Below are 14996 nucleotides of genomic sequence, written 5' to 3'. Positions count from 1 at the left end.
CAGAGTGTGCCACCATTATAAAATTAAAATTATTTGTCAAGGGGCAGTTTGCAAATATTACTGGTCCTACACAGGCCTAATGCATGAATATAAGATATATTCAAGATGAGGCAAACATGGTGTTTCAGTCAGAGATTACGGCAGTTTATTTTTAACAAACATTCAGAATGACACAGCCGATTTTCAAAATAAAATATTTCAAAACTGAATTTGACAATTCTCAATACATGTAACAGCACCGATGTAGCATTGCGAGGTCGTTTGTAATTCTGAAAGCACATTTTTGTTTAAGTAGTTCGCTTCATCTTTCCTATTAATTTCATTACCAAAGGCCATATTTTGTTGCGTTATTAAACACCCTAAACCTAATCAACCCAACCAACGAAGGCAACGAGTACTAGCCAATCAGAGGCAGAGTAGGGCGGGTCATGCCTTCGCCATCCTAGGAAAAAATGTTTGCAGCACACTACTGAATGATGCGCATCAGAGGCGATTTAGAAGTGGGTATACGCAATACCGACTGAAAAATAAGTAGGTATACGCCGTATACCTGCGTATACCCTGCACTACACCACTGGGTAGGCCCTTTAACACACTGGGAGAGGCTATCGATAAGGTTTAAAAATTCAGAAGCAAGAGAATTAGATGGACAGCAAATATGAATGTTAAAATCCCTGCATATCCATACTTTGTCATATTTGGGCATAGTACGTGAAAGGAGCTCTGCGAATTCAGAGATAAAATTACTGTTAGACTTAGAATATTTCCTCTAATAGTGAATCTCAACAGTTCCAAAGTGGTAAATTCACCCACAGAGGTAATTGAGCAACTGAAACTGTTCTTATAAATCACTGACAACCCTCCACCTCTACCAGATAGCCTCGGCTGGTTTAAAAAAGGAAAAATTTGGAGGGGAGGATTCAATTAGGGGAATAACATTGCCTTCACTCAGCCAAGTTTCTGTTGCAATAAAAAAGTCAAGGCTATTGGACGTGATAAAATCTTGGCAAATAAAGGATTTGTTTGAAAGGGACCTTAAGTTCAACAGCCCAAAGGTGACATCTTGGGTCCTGCAGCAGTCAAGCCCAGGAGTTGCACTAGTACAGATCAAAGGAGAGGGCTGTATTTGGATTAAATTGCTATTGTTCCTATGGTAACTGTGTGTCACATTAAAACCACAAGCATTAAGAGCATGAGCATTAAAAGCATTAAAAGTATTAAAAGCATGAGTGTGATCATGACACTTGTAACGTGTGTGTGTGTATGTGTGTGTGTGCTGATATCTGAAGACTTAATACATCATGTTTTCTCCACAGAGTTCACCAGGAGAGGTCAGAGGTTCCCAGTGGTCAGTCTGCCCAGGAGCATCAAACAGACCTAAAGTCCATATTTATGGTTTGTAAATGTACAACAACATCATTTACTTCAGCTATGAATAAAATGTAAAACATTTAATCTGGTCACAATACTCTCCATGCTACACTCTTTAGACCACTGAGCTGTACATTTTCGATGTACAGTTCAGTACATCAAAAATTCACTGAGCTGTTTTGATGTTGTGTTCTACAATTTTTGTATGAAAGTGAAATTCATGTATTATTCTGTTCCAGCTTCTTGAGGAGAACATCATCACTTTTGTGAAGAACGAGCTGGAGAAGTTCCAGAGGGTTCTGAGTCCAGATTACCCAGAATGCTTAGACAGGCAGAGGGAGGATGAGGAGGTGGTGGATGGTGAGGAGGAAGAACAGAGGAGGAGCAGAGAGGCACTTCTGAAGATCACACTGCACTTCCTGAGGAGAATGAAGCAGGAGGAGCTGGCAGACTTTCTGGAGAGCAGTAAGAGGCTTTTAACAGGTGTAACATGGTGGAAGGGGAAATGGTCGAAAAATGGAAGATGTTTTTATTTGTAAACTGCTATAAATGTAGACATTTCTCTAGGGAGGTCTATACAACTCCATATAACTAGTATATGAGCACAATCTCCATAGATAATCTGGCAAAATGATTGACAGGTTAACAAGGGTGTAACATGCTAAACACAGTGATGCATGTGAATAAACAACACTGTGTGTGGGCAGCACACAGTCAGGGCCTAACGATCTACCCATCAGTGATAGGCTGAATAGATACCATGGATTGGGAAAACATATATTCACCACTAAATGTTTACATTTCTCAGATTAATCGTAACATCCACTCATTGATGTTGTTTGTTCATTCAGAAACTCTTGCTCCAATCTGCCAGCGTCAACTCAAATCTAATCTGAAGGAGAAGTTTCAGTGTCTGTTTGAGGGGATTGCTAAAGCAGGAAACCCAACACTTCTGAATCAGATCTACACAGAGCTCCACATCACAGAGGGAGAGAGTGGAGAGGTCAATGATGAACATGAGGTCAGACAGATTGAAACAGCATCCAGGAAACCAGTGAGCCCAGAAACAACAATCAAATGTGAAGACATCTTTAAACCCTTACCTGGAAGAGATAAACCAATCAGAACATTGATGACAAAGGGAGTGGCTGGCATTGGAAAAACAGTCTTAACACAGAAGTTCACTCTGGACTGGGCTGAAGACAAAGCCAACCACAATATACAGTTCACATTTCCATTCACTTTCCGAGAGCTGAATCTGCTGAAAGGGAAAAAGTACAGCTTGGTGGAACTTCTTCATCACTTCTTTATTGAGACCAAAGAAGCAGGAATCTGCAGGTTTGATGAGTTCCAGGTTGTGTTCATCTTTGACGGTCTGGATGAGTGTCGACTTCCTCTAGACTTCCAGAACAACGAGATCTGGACTGATGTTACAGAGTCAACCTCAGTGGACGTGCTGCTGACAAACCTCATCAAGGGGAAACTGCTTCCCTCTGCTCGCCTCTGGATAACCACACGACCTGCAGCAGCCAATCTGATCCCTCCTGAGTGTGTTGACATGGTGACAGAGGTGAGAGGCTTCACTGACCCACAGAAGGAGGAGTACTTCAGCAAGAGATTCAGAGATGAGGAGCAGGCCAGCAGAATCATCTCCCACGTCAAGACTTCACGAAGCCTCCACATCATGTGCCACATCCCAGTCTTCTGCTGGATCACTGCTACAGTTCTGGAGCATGTGTTGAAAACAGATGAGAGAGGAGAGATGCCCAAGACCCTGACTGAGATGTACATCCACTTCCTGATGGTTCAGTGCAAACTTGGGAATGTCAAGTATCATGGGAGAGCTGAGACAGATCCACTCTCAAATAAAGAGACCAGCAAGATGATTCTGTCTCTGGGAAAACTGGCTTTTGAGCAGCTGGAGAAAGGCAACCTGATCTTCTATGAAGCCGACCTGACAGAGTGTGGCATTGATATCAGAGCAGCCTCAATGTACTCAGGAGTGTTCACACAGATCTTTAAAGAGGAGCGTGGGCTGTACCAGGACAAGGTGTTCTGCTTTGTCCATCTGAGCATTCAGGAGTTTCTGGCTGCTGTTTATGTCTTTCTGACATTCATCAACACTGGTGTCAATCTACTGTCAGAACCTCATTCAACATCCTGGTGGTCCATACTATTAAGAATTACATCCATGCTGTCAAGAAATATGTCTCAAGTAAATCACCTCTACCAGAGTGCTGTGGACAAGGCCTTACAGAGTCCAAATGGACACCTGGACTTGTTCCTCCGCTTCCTCCTGGGCCTTTCACTGGAGACCAATCAGACTCTCCTGCGAGGCCTGCTGACACAGACAGGAATTCGCTCACAGACCAATCAGGAAACAGTCCAGTACATCAAGGACAAGATCAGGGAGAATCCTTCTCCAGAGACAAGCATCAATCTGTTCCACTGTCTGAATGAGCTGAATGACCATTCTCTAGTGGAGGAGATCCAACAGTACCTGAGATCAGGAAGTCTCTCCACAGTCAAACTCTCCCCTGCTCAGTGGTCGGCTCTGGTCTTCATCTTACTGTCATCAGAAAAAGAGCTGGACGTGTTTGACCTGAAGAAATACTCTGCTTCAGAGGAGGCTCTTCTGAGGCTGCTGCCAGTGGTCAAAGCTTCCAATAAATCTCTGTAAGTACATAGATAACTGGACAGAATCAATATATTTAATCTAAAATTCATACAGAAGAGCAAAAACAAATATTTTCAAAGTTTTTGTTTGTCTTTAAATGCTTCTTCAGGCTGAGTGGCTGTAAGCTGTCAGAGAGAAGCTGTGAAGCTCTGGCCTCAGTTCTCAGCTTCCAGTCCTCTAGTCTGAGAGAGCTGGATCTGAGTAACAACAACCTGCAGGATTCAGGAGTGAAGCTGCTCTCTGCTGGACTGGGGAGTCCACACTGTAGACTGGAAACTCTCAGGTTAGATCAGATGATGATGCCTTTGTGTAACAACAACAATGTGTTGTAACTATAACATTGCTGTATGCCCTGTATGCTAAAAATATATTGTGATGTATTCCTCTTCTTTTCTCTGCTGTTCCTTTACCATTCTTTTCAAATGGTGGGCAAGGTTACAGCATCATGTGCTTGATCTCTGAAACCTCAAATGTTCCTTGTCCAAGTGTACTTGAGCAAGACATTGTACCCCTTCCTGCTTGATCAGTGAGAAACTCTGAAAAGCTAAATGCCTAAAATATAAAGGAAAATGTTTCTGTTTTGGCAGGTTGAATCAAAACAAGGTCACAAAGAAATACTGTAAGGAGTTGTCGTCAGTTCTCAGCTCCCAGTCCTCTAGTCTGAGAGAGCTGGACCTGAGTAACAACGACCTGCAGGATTCAGGAGTGAAGCTGCTCTCTGCTGGACTGGGGAGTCCACACTGTAGACTGGAAACTCTCAGGTCAGGATTCTTGAACCTGTAAAGGGTGACACTGCAAGTTTAACATCAGGATTTAACAGCCATTTTACTTTTGTAATGTTCAGTTTAATTGGAAAGGAAATATTGAAAATTTTCAAATCAGTCTTCTTCTCATCCAGCTTTACATACACAACCCTAAAAGCAATGATTAACAAAACACAGATATCAATCACATTAAATAAAAGTGAGTAACATTTTCATATCTATACATCTTCATTGAGGCTGAGTGTCTGTAAGCTGTCAGAGAGAAGCTGTGAAGCTCTGGCCTCAGTTCTCAGCTCCAAGTCCTCCAGTCTGAGAGAGCTGGACCTGAGTAACAACGACCTGCAGGATTCAGGACTGAAGCTGCTCTCTGCTGGACTGGGGAGTCCACACTGTAGACTGGAAACTCTCAGGTTAGATACATTTAAATATTTTTTTTCGATTGATTTGACACATTTCTCCAGACTAAATTCCATGCTCTAAAACAGTTTCTTTCACATTAGTGTTCCTGAATTTGCAATAGGTCTTCCTGAAATTTTTACATCAGGGTTTCAAGTCAGGTCAAGTTTATACAGCCCTAAAAATCACAAGCATGTCTCAAAGGCTTTACCGAGAACAAGCCTACCTAGATCTAACAAATCTAAATCAAAACAATTACAAAACAAAACGATACAATACAGTATGCAACAAAATAAAACACAATGAAACAAACCAAAGCACAAGACACAAAATAGCATGTTGCAAAGACATAACAGGCCACGTAACCTACCTAGCCGAGCCTAGCCTAGACCACCAACCTCAGACCCCCGAAAACTCCCAAGTAAACCTTAAATTTAAACAGGGATCCCCCACCAGGACGGCTAAGTGTGCACTAGGTGTCGGGACAAAACAATAAAATGGACAATAACATGGACAATGGCAATGAGATAAGAAAGCAAATAAGACAAGAGAAACATGATGTGACAGGAAGATGGGCCTTGGCCCTGCTACACCACTGCTGGCATCCACAAAAGCTAGGGCAGCACCTGCCGTCCATTGCCAGGTAAAATCATTGCATGCAACAGGTGTTTGAAAGAGAGGAAAGACAGACAGCCAGCCACACACATACACAGCCACAGTAAGCATGACCCATAAACTCAGAGCAGACATATTCAGCCACATACTCAAACAAACAGCAGACAGGAAGTGAGTGTAATGATGCAGACAGACCAAGAGGCAACCCTCGATTGGGTTCCTATATTAATGCTGTCTAAACCAAAGTAAGAGAAGAGCATGTGTCGATCCCGAACTGGACAGGACTAGGGTTGGTCGTATGACAGTGAGAATAGATTTGAATAGATTGAGTTTGGATTTGAAGATTTCCAAAAAATTGAGAGAGCTTCCTTAAACGAAGGGAGGGAATTTCCATAGATAGGGAACTCGGAAAATGCTCTGCTGCCTGCTTCTTTGGACAGTACTGTAGCCAGAATCCTGCGATCAGACGGCATGAGGGGGTACATAAGGGACAATGAGGTCAAATAAATATGACAGTGTGAGCCTGTGTAACGATTTATACGTTAGCAGAAGCATGTTAAAGTCAGATCTGGCTTGAATTGGGAGCCAGTAAAGCAAGTTCAAAATGGGTGTAATCTGATCATGATTTCAGAGCCATTTTCAATTGTCATTTTCAATTTCACCGGAGAGAAAGTCTTGGAATGTTACAGCACCTGTTTTATTCTTATCAAGCTTCATATACACAGCTACGGACCTCCATGATTTAGAGATGGTCATCCATGCTTTGATATCATGTCATTTAGATTACTACACCTCTCTCTCTATTCCTGTCGCAGCCATAATTCAGTCACATCTCCAACTTGTTCAGAATAGAGCAGCTAGGATTTTAACTAGTGCCAAGAAGAGATCATATATCCCCAATTTTAGCATCTCTCTACTGGTTGCCAGTAAGATATATAATTAATATTAAGATTTCACTGAGCACATTTAAAGCATTACTAGTTACTAGCAATGAGTTACATTTTGGATCACTTAGTTCCCTATGAGCCGGAGTGCAAGCTGGGATCTTCGGGTCCTTCTGACTGTCCCACAGTCCTGATTCAAGACCAAATGTGATTACACTTTTGCCATCAGGGCCCCTTGGCTGCAGAATGCCTTTCTGAGGGATTTAATATTGACATTAAAATATAAAGGAATAACATTTTCATAACTTGGACCTTCTTGCTGTGAAGCGACAGTGAGCCACACTATCGCTTCACAGCAAGAAGGTCCTGAGTTTGATTCCCAGCTCCTCTCCTGTCTGTGTGGAGTTTGCATGTTCTTCCTGTGTTCACATGGGTTTCCTCTGGGTGCTCCAGTTTCCTCCCACAGTCCAAAGACATAGAGGTCAGGTGAACTGGAGACTCTAAATTGCCCATAGGTGTGAATGGTCCCCATACCTCCATGACCCTGAATAGGAATAAGCAGATATAAAACATGAATTAATTAATTTTCATATCATTTCATGTCCATTCAGGCTGAGTGGCTGTAAGCTGTCAGAGAGAAGCTGTGAAGCTCTGGCCTCAGTTCTCAGCTCCCAGTCCTCTAGTCTGAGAGAGCTGGACCTGAGTAACAACGACCTGCAGGATTCAGGAGTGAAGCTGCTCTCTGCTGGACTGGAGAGTCCACACTGTAGACTGGAAACTCTCAGGTCAGTATTCCAAAACCTGTTCATCACATGACCATTTAATTCCTGGTTTACATGTAGGTAAATGTGAGTGAAGACACCGTACCATCTTTACACGATTTTTTCTGCTTATGTGATTTTCAAACTTCTTTCAAGTGCTGTGAATTGCTTTCCATGATTGTATCATTATTTCCTTTTCTTACTGCCCCTTACTGGGACTTCTAAGATTCTGTCACAAATTGAGTTGAGAACTCTCAATCTAATCCAATCTAATGGAGACAATAGAGATTTCAGAGCAATATACTAATGGGAAAATCTAACACTACTTTTTCACCAATTTACACTGAGAACTAGGATCTTTTTAAAACAAAACCTCTGTGTATAAACGCATACAAAAGCAATCCTCTCAACAATAAATCAAACTCAAACTATACATGAGTTGAAGAAACTTCAACAGTATGTACCAGTATGTGTAAGCAGTATTTGCTGCTTGTGTGTGTGTGTGTGTGTGTGTGTGTGTGTGTGTGTGTGTGTGTGTGTGTGTAGCTTGTCAGGCTGTCTGGTCACAGAGGAAGGCTGTGCTTCTCTGGCCTCAGCTCTGAGCTCCAACCCCTCCCATCTGAGAGAGCTGGACCTGAGCTACAATCATCCAGGAGACTCAGGAGTGAAGCTGCTCTCTGCTGGACTGGAGGATCCACACTGGAGACTGGACTCTCTCAGGTATGGAGAGGCAGGCAGAGGCGATGTCTTATAGAGGGATTTGGGAACCATTTTCTCAGTCATACTGTGCAGCTGTGTCAGATTGTCGAATGTTTAAAAGTGGATATGATGGAAAATCATTCATATGGAAGGTTAAGGTTAATTAATGTCCATGTTTCCATTATCAAAGAGAATATGCTGGTCTGACTTTGTTTATCCCTCCACCCAAATCCAGTGTGGACCATGGTGGAGTGTGGAGGTTGAAAGCAGGTCCGAGGAAGTGTAAGTGTGTATTTAGTTTTATTTGTGAAAACAAAGTACGTATCAAGTACTTAGACACATACAGTATATGGTGCCCAGCAATATGTGAAATCCACTGATTCAAATCCCACTGTGAATGAAAACATCATGTGTCATCATGAAAGTTTAAAAAAATTAACAGTCAAACTATTAATAAACCACAGAAATTCACAGAACAGGTATAGTAGTTTAAAAACTGCTGCTGTATTGTGTCTTGTTCTCTCCATCAGATGCCTGTGAACTCACACTGGACCCGAACACAGCACACAGGAACCTCTCTCTGTCTGAAGACAACAGAAAGGTGACAGTGGTGACAGAGGAGCAGCCATATCCTGATCACCCAGAGAGATTTGACCACTGGAAACAGGTGCTGTGTAGAAATGGTCTGACTGGGCGCTGCTACTGGGAGGTAGAGTGGGAAGAATGGGTTTATATAGGAGTGACTTACAGAGGAATCAGAAGGAGAGGAGAGGGTGAAGGCTGCTGGCTTGGATGGAATGACAAGTCCTGGAGTCTGTACTGCTCTGATAATAGTTACTCTGCCTTTCACAATAACAGAGAAACAGACACACGTATCTCCTCCTCTAGCTCTAACAGAGTAGGAGTGTATCTGGACTGGTCTGCTGGCATTCTGTCCTTCTACAGAGTCTCCTCTGACACACTGATCCACATCCACACTTTCTACTCCACATTCACTGAACCCCTCTACCCTGTGTTTGGGTTTAGGTATGTTGTTGGGTTTGATTTCGGGTTTGAGGTGTTTCGTTCCTCAGTGACTCTGTGTCAGACAAAGAAGTAGAGTCGCCTGCTGTGTGGAGAAACACTCACACTGCTGACCAAAGGCAACTGCTGAAATGATGTTCACTTTGGACAGGATCACACACACACACACACACACACACACACACACACACACACACACACACACACACACAAGCATATCTTAAAGTGAGAATGGTAATGATGCATTTTCCATATAGGTTTACTACTCATTTCACTGTAAATACACATGTACAATACAATTTAATTTAGAAAATGAAATGAATGAGATATTTAACCAGAAAGAATCAAGTTATTGTTCATCTGAGAGTCTTGTTGATAATTGACAGGTTAAAATATCTTTCCTCTGAACTTTTGTTTTATTTAGTATTTTATTAATCTCACAACCCCAAGCTAAACATCTATCTTGTCTTCTACAATTGCTTCCCAGAATAAAATTTTAAATGTATTTTGTTTGATCTTCTTCTTTTCAAGAAAGCATAGTTTATACAGTATACTGTATATTTTATATATTATTGTTTATATATTGTTTTGTTGTTTTGTAAGTTGTCATGACTTTTTATAATTGAGGAAGATTTGAATTGAGGAAAGTTTTTGGTAAAAGTGCTCCAATAGGCTGTAGACCAACATCAAACCAACAGACTAAACAAAGCAAAGAGTTCCTTATTAAGATCAGTCATGTCAGAGGACTGCATTCTGATTGATTTTGAGAGCTCATAACTAAAACCACAAAAAAAAATTATATACAGTATATATAGCCTACTGTACATGTGTATATATTTTAGGGTAAAATCTCCCGTTAAGCAGGTGTGAGCCTAATATTCCCTCTTTGGGGAACTGAAGACTTGAGTCCACTACATTTAAAAGCACATATCCTGTTTTTTTTTTCCTTTGCATTATTTATTTATATTTTACGGAGCCCCTCTGGGGTCACATGGTAGAAAAAAAAACTTGATGTGTAAATCCGTGCGAACGGATTTGTAAACTGTGCGAACGGATTTCAAAACCGTGCCCTCGGATTCACAATCCGTGCGAACGGATTTGTAAACAGTTTCCGTTTCGTACAAATCTGTTCGCACGGATTGTGAATCCGAGGGCACGGTTTTGAAGTGGCCGTTAGGAGACAGTCACTCTCTCACAGTTGGTCTATCTGCCCCCTAGTGGCCGTTAGGAGACAGTCACTCTCTCACAGTTAGTCTATCTGCCCCCTAGAGGCCGTTAGCAGGCTTGGCAATGTCTCCCGTCTTCTGTGTTCATTTAGTGTGATCTGAAGTCTGTAGGATGTTTGACCAATGTCATATTTTTTGGCACTGGCAAAATAAAATGTGTATCACTTGGATGTTGCTACATGTGATAAGATATGTTATTTTGTTTGGCTACATTGTGTCTGCAAAATGAATAAAGTGATCTGCTATAAAAAGTATTTGACGACTGCAACCGTTTTCATTGAATCACCTAAAGATCACAGGTTAGAAATAGTAGTAGTACTTTATTACTTCTAGCCAGTGGTGGTGTCTGGGGAGGTACACACACACACACACACGCGCGCGCACACACACACCACTATCATGTATAAACAGGATGATAAACTAAGTCTAGTTTCAACTGTCAGCGTCATCAGACCGAGCTTGGCGCTTATTAATAAAGTCAGATAATGTGCTTTGATGTGTTCCGCTTCATAACTGATAAGATAAACTCTGCAACCAACTACAGACCGATTGGACAAATGTGGTTCCATCAGCGCTCTCCGCGGTCCAATCACATTGATGGACACGGAGCCGGATCTCTCGCTCTTTACAGTAAATCCTCCGATTTTAATCCTCCATGGTCTCCGCCGTTTACCTGCGGATCCGCTCCACTACACAGTGAAGCGGCCGACCTGCACACATGCTGTAGCCGGTACAATCCACAAGAGGGCGTCCTCACTCCACAAAAACCTCCTCCGGAACAGATCCATGACCTGAACCCAGAGAAGAGCTGCTGGTAAACTGTCACTGTCATTTACAAATCGTTCTGTTCTTTAAATGGATGGAATAATGTCAGTAGAAATGACAACGAGGAAGTTATTACATATTTTAATGAGTTACTAAATTTATAAAAAAATATTTCTCTAACAGCCATGGTGTGGATGTTGTTCTCATGAAATGCTGAATGCTGAGCTCAGTCTGTAGAGATTTCTTATTGTTTTCATCAGAATCAGCTCAACTAATAAAGAAAAGCAGAACAGAGGAACCTGAAAGAAGAAACAGTCAATATTTAATTAGTGTTGAACGCAGTTAAAGGCTTTAACATCATTTTACTCCTTTTTGGGCTAAAAAATGATGTCACACTTGAGAGCCAATTTGACGATGTAAATCAATGACAGTCATACATTACATTTTCCTTGATTTTGAGATTAAAGGACTCACAACTTATAAAACAACAGAACAAGAACAATATTGGTTTATTTTAGGGCAATTATTACATTACATGACAATATGTACAATATGTACTACATTTTGTCAGCAATAAGTATTGTTCATCATTTAGGCGAAACTTTAATTCTGAGAAACAATTCTAGAAAACTAGATAAAATACCAAATAAAACAAAGTTGCAAAAGAAAGATATTTTAACCTCAACAAGACTTGGACTAACAAGAATACCTTAATTCTGTCTGGTTTAATATCTCATTAATTTTCACACTAAAATGTTCACGTTCTTGTACGTGTGTGTTGTTAAAACCCTGTTCAGTTACCCAACACACAGAATACACTCTGTTTACACTGACTGATGGATCATGTTTGTTTACAGTAAAATAAGTAGTAAATACACATGAAAATACAAACATTACTATTCTTACATTAAGATGTGTGTGTGTGTGTGTGTGTGTGTGTGTGTGTGTGTGATCCTGTTCAGCAGCTGTCTTTGGTCAGCAGTCTGAGTGTTTCTCTCTCCCTCCTCTATCTGACAAGAGACACTGAGGAACCAAACCCAGACACAGACCAGAACCCAAACCCAGGGTAGAGGGGTTCAGTGAATGTGGAGTGGAAGGTGTGGAGGTGGATCAGTGTGTCAGAGGAGACTCTGTAGAAGGACAGAGAGCCAGCAGGCCAGTCCAGATACACTGCGACTCTGTTAGAGTCAGAGTCAGAGGGGATACGTATGAGTGTTTTTCTGTTATTGTGACAGACAGAGTAACGATCATCATAGCAGATCAGATTCCAGGACTTTTCATTCCCTCCAAGCCAGCAGTCAACATCCCTTCCTCTCCTACTGATTCCTCTGTATGCCACTCCTATATCGACCCTTCCTTTCCTCTTTCTACACAGCAGCTGGTTCCTGTGGTCAAATCTCTCTGGGTGATCAGAATGTGGCTGCCCCCGTCTCTTTGTCACCTTTCTGTTGTCTTCAGACAGGAAGAGGTTTCTGTTTGCTGTGTTTGGGTCCACTGTGAGTTCACAGGCATCTGATGGGGAGAATAAGACACAATACAGCAGCAGCTTCTCATCTAATACACCTGTTGTGTTTATTATTGGTTGATTTATTAACAGATTGACTGTTCATTTCTTCAGTTTCATGACGACACATTTTGTCAGCCATCTTTTTTCAGAGTACGATTTGAATGAATAGATGTCACACATGAGCTTTCTATTTAAATAGAAACTGAATGTGCTGCTTTGTTTTCATGAATCAAACTAAATACACACTTACACTTCCTCAGACCTGGTTTCAACCACCGCACTGCATCATGGTCCACACTGGGGGGGATAAATAAAGTCAGATAGCATAATCTCTTTGATAATGAACAAATAACCTTCATAACCTTCCATATGAGTGATTTTCCAGACGGCGTCACTCATATCCTCCATTCAACATTAAACAATATTCCTCAGCTTCTCAGCAGCTCCGTTCACACTGAATTTATGAATCAGAGTGAATGTTCATATGATGTTCAGTTCATCATATGATGTTCAGTTCATCAACTTCTGGTTAAACAACTCAGTAAAACAGCCTGACACCATTAGAGATTTGACCACATATTTGGTTGGGGTTTAGTTACTTTTAAGCTTTTGAGCCTAAAGCATTAAATTCCAACTTTCAGGGAAGTCTGGTCTCTCCTGCTGGATCCTGATAGAAACATTATGAACACAGTGAAGGTATCTGTGTCCTTATTAAGAAGACAATTTTACTTTCTTACTAATGCTAACATACTAAAATAATGACTTACATATTTTCAGAAAGATGTTTATCTTTAAAATTTCAAGGTGGCTCCATAGACCAGTCACTCTTCATGGACACACAGCTGGGTACAGGGGAGTCTGGTCTCTCCTGCTGGACTGGGCTTCAACACAACAGAGACAGAGCTTTTACTCTGAATAATGATGCTGTAATGATTTCACTGCTGAGCTCTGAGATGGAGAACAGTCATGGACAGTTAGAGATCCTCATCTTACCTCTCAGCTTTGGTCTGGCTGTCATGTTCCCCAGACAGAGTGGTTTTAGTGGGAGGGAGCCCCTCCTCTCTCTCCTCAGACAGACTCATAGTAGAGCGAACACCTTTACAGAAACACAGTGGACTGATTCATTACAAGGTTTCCATTACAGGATATATCACTTCTGCTGTTGTGATCATTCCTGACTGTAAAATAACAAATATACACTGAGTGATAGGAATGTAATGAACGTTTGTGACACACATTTGCACTACATGCACTACAAAAATTAACAAAATACATAGCGGAGTTCAGAAAATGTTTGTGATTTCAGCTGTTTGTTATCAAATAAATTACATTCAGAATGGTCTTTTCTCTTTTGCATCGTTTGAAGACTAGAGAGCACAAGTCTAGTCAGTTTTATCTCGGGTCATCACACCTCCAGTGAGCCCAGCTGCATTCAAGCAAAACTGAAACTGAGGACGCTCTGTCAAGTTTGAACTCTGCTGTGTGGCAGCATGTTGGCTTTCAATTAATGAGGAAAATGGTAAAAAAAACAAATACTGACAAAACAAAAACTGTTTGCAAGTATTAAGAAAGCCTTGGCTAACAGGAATAATTGTCTTCATTCAGATTTTTGCTCCCAGAGAGAGAGAGAGAGAGAGAGAGAGAGACACACACACACACACACACACTCTGTACCTTCATGCTTTGGCAACATTGTTTGTAAACTGTCATGCCAATAAAGCAAATTGAATTGAATTGAGAAAGAGAGACTCAGTGAACTCAGCCTCAGCCACAGAAAAACTAGTCTTGTTAAAGTGTTAGTCCAGAGACAGTCGCTCATGTTCTACTTCAGTGTGAAAATACCAGAAGAAAGGAGAGAACTTTTTAAAGAACTATCAGATATAGGCGCTTCTTCTTTTTCTTTAAATATTTTGCTTGACCGAGGAAAAAAAATGACCAAATAATCTAAAGAAAAGTTGTTGTTTTTTTTCTACATATGTCCGGCCTGTACCTGTCAAACACCTGTCAATATCATGATCTGCAATGACGACAGACAACCAGCAGACGGCAATGAATCTAATAAAAACCACGGCAAAAACTGACTGACGTTTGACCTCGCCCGTGTTTTTACGTCACCACGCTTGACCCTTCCAAGTTCAACACGTCACCGTACAAGGTCGCAGTTACAGATATAGGCTACTTGACCGAAAGAGGAAGGCTGTGCTCACACTGCCATACGGGAGTGGTGGAGACAGAGCTGCACTTCATTAACATATGTCCCTAAATGAAACCCAATTACAAATTCATATCACCCAAAAATTTAACAGAT

At 41.3% G+C, this 14996-nt stretch overlaps 1 protein-coding gene across 1 annotated transcript in view; it reads left to right on the top strand.

Annotated features, from left to right (window-relative positions):
• Nucleotides 1–14996, top strand: part of LOC139916981 (uncharacterized) — an 88891-nt gene that overhangs the window by 5306 nt on the left and 68589 nt on the right. The gene's annotated exons all lie outside the window — the stretch shown is intronic.

The sequence above is a fragment of the Centroberyx gerrardi genome, chromosome 7 (genome assembly GCF_048128805.1).
Source record: "Centroberyx gerrardi isolate f3 chromosome 7, fCenGer3.hap1.cur.20231027, whole genome shotgun sequence".
Lineage (NCBI taxonomy): Eukaryota > Metazoa > Chordata > Actinopteri > Beryciformes > Berycidae > Centroberyx > Centroberyx gerrardi.
The sequence above is the reverse complement of the archived record's forward strand: the minus strand, read 5'-3'. Positions and strand labels throughout refer to the sequence as shown.